The 2,569-nt window shown below is 33.2% G+C and overlaps 1 long non-coding RNA gene across 1 annotated transcript; it reads left to right on the top strand.

Moving 5' to 3' along the window:
* Window positions 1–666: 666 nt before the first annotated feature.
* LOC129744229 (uncharacterized) lies at window positions 667–1,285 on the top strand. The gene is made up of 3 exons (XR_008736859.1): window positions 667–878; window positions 944–1,053; window positions 1,106–1,285. It is a non-coding gene; the product is annotated as an uncharacterized LOC129744229 (long non-coding RNA).
* The last annotated feature ends 1,284 nt before the right edge of the window (window positions 1,286–2,569 follow it).

The raw sequence follows: 2,569 nt of genomic DNA, 5'->3' as shown, positions 1-2,569 counted from the left end.
ATATCGGAATAAAACAGATAAAAAATTAATAATATTCATAGGCACACCTATTTGATAATGATTAAGCAAATTGATCAACCTTCCTATTGACAGGACCCGCCGTTAAAAGGCGTTAAACGGAGAGAAATCCTGATGGAATGGTGAAGTTTACAAAATCTGATGAATGCGCGTGGGAAAGAAAAACGAGTCAGTTTAAAGACGAATTTCACGAAGAGAGGTTCGGTTTGTGGCTCTCATCGTGTGGAACGAATGAAAAAATATTAGATCGGTTTCGACACGTATCACTGCAAGATATTAATGACCTGAGCAAACATTTGATATTCACTTTGACACTCACTTGAAATTCCTTGATCGGTCATATAAGTGATTTTTACTTGACGCCCGCATAATCAAAAACTGTACACTGAATCTTCAGAACGATTCTGTTCTGATTACATGTATGGTGAAGATTTGTGTTATCGTCCTTTAATACTTTTATTTTTCACAAATTTTTCGATTCCTAATGCGTCTTTGCTAGAATTGACAAACATTATTTATGGAAGATAAGTTGAATGATCTCAAGAACCAAATTGAGTATATCTGCACCTGAGTGTATCATGTGTCGTCGCTAGAAGAAAAAAGAAAAACAAAAACCCGACAACGAAAGTCGAGGCGACGGAACCGATACTGGTGCGCTCGGGGAACCTGGAAAAAGCCAGTCTGGAGTTGGTGGTAAAAGCTTGAAATGGCCACGAGGTCAAATTATTTGGGAAAAAGACCAAATTGTTTTTTCGCGGCTAAAGCAGACCTCCCGTAAGAAAAACAATGCACGAAATCGGTCGGCAGGAACCGGCCCCGGTAATGTGTTGGATCTTCAGCGCCTCATGCGACATTATTGGGTAAGTCTGGCGTTTTATTTGATACAAATATGGACTTTTTCCAAAACTACTCCATATCTCCATAGGTGCGGGACTTGTTTCAACCGAAACCAGGGGATCAAATTTTTCGGGAAGATCCATGGGAGTAACCGACTCCGATTATGTGCCAGGTCTTCTACGCCGACTTTTACGTTGGGTAAGTCTGGCTTTTTATTTCATATTTTATGCTCATTTCAATTTTTTTTCAGAGCAAGATAAGTGCCTGGGAGGAACCTGTAACATGCACTGTACAGATATGTCGAGGAAAAAGAAAAAACACGGAAGTTGAAGATGGTCCCGATTCCCGAGTTGAAAAGCATCCGCTGAAAAGGACTCTGAAATTTGACCTAAGCGAGAAGAAAATACGGAACCGTAGGCTCAAATCAAAGCCGAGAGAAATTTTGTGCTGGTAGTCGTTTGAAATAATATATTTTACAACGAGGTAGGTGGTAAAATATTAAATAATTTTAAAGAAAATTCGAGAACACATTTGAAATTTGGTGGATAAGTTTCTAGAATTTATGATGATCAAACTTCAACACAAATGAAATATGAAAAAAAGGAATTATGCAGAATACGAACTTAAAGCACTAAAAAAACTTTTAAGAATAAAAAAAGGATCTTGAATCAGCAATCTAATTAAGAGCCAGGATAAGGAATTTTATATAATTGACCGTTATTAGAATCATCAATTTAGAATGAATTCTCATTCTTTATTATAAATTACATAATCTATCCAAAAACTTGGGGAAACTCATTACCCTAACAATTCTTTTTACCAAGCCATTTGTATATGAAAATTCATGTTGTCTTTTTTTATTTCTCGAAATTGGAAATAAAAATTTGAACTTAAAGAATAATACTTTCAAACAGAAATCATGATAAATGGAATTGAATACTGAAATAATGTACCTATTAACTTTGCTAAACTTGATCGCCTACTCACCTTTTCTTTTAAAAAATCTGACGAAGATTAAGTATTGAATTCTAAAATGAATAAGTATTCAAACTTTAATTAAAATGAGAAATCAAAAGTTTAAATGGACAATTCATCTTATAGATTTTCCAAAAATCTAGTTAGTGTGAAAAATATTTTCTCTACAACGGTTTCTTTCATTTTCAGCCGCCTTGGATTAATATTGGAATTACTTTTGTTTGATTGATGCCTTAATTAATGGTAATGTGTTCGATTTTTTGTTATTTTTTCTTTTATATTAATTCGTTTCAAAATTTTACAGGCGAATCCTGAACATAACCCTCAGCATTAATCTTTCCACAAAAAGTTTGATGTAAAATGATCATTATATAGGCAATTCAAATTAATATAGGTTCATATATTTTATATTACAATCCATGTTTACCATTTTTTAATAAATAATGTATTTTTTATAAATTGAAACATGAATCGTCTGCATTTTCATTTTTGATCGTAAAAAGATCTTTTGAAGATACAATGTAGCGTCCCATGCACATAAAACGTACGATATGATAACGATTATATCTATCGTTTTTCGTTTTCCTACATTTTCCATCTAGAAAAAAGCAAAAAAATGAATCGTTTATTTACTTAACAACCCGTTCCCTGTATCGTTATTTGTGTCTAAACGATTCCATTTGATGAAAAAACGATTTGTTCAATCGTTCATTAATAATCCAAAAACTATAAAGGGAAT

The sequence above is a fragment of the Uranotaenia lowii genome, chromosome 1, assembly GCF_029784155.1.
Source record: "Uranotaenia lowii strain MFRU-FL chromosome 1, ASM2978415v1, whole genome shotgun sequence".
Classification (NCBI taxonomy): Eukaryota; Metazoa; Arthropoda; class Insecta; order Diptera; family Culicidae; genus Uranotaenia; species Uranotaenia lowii.
The sequence above is the reverse complement of the archived record's forward strand: the minus strand, read 5'-3'. Positions and strand labels throughout refer to the sequence as shown.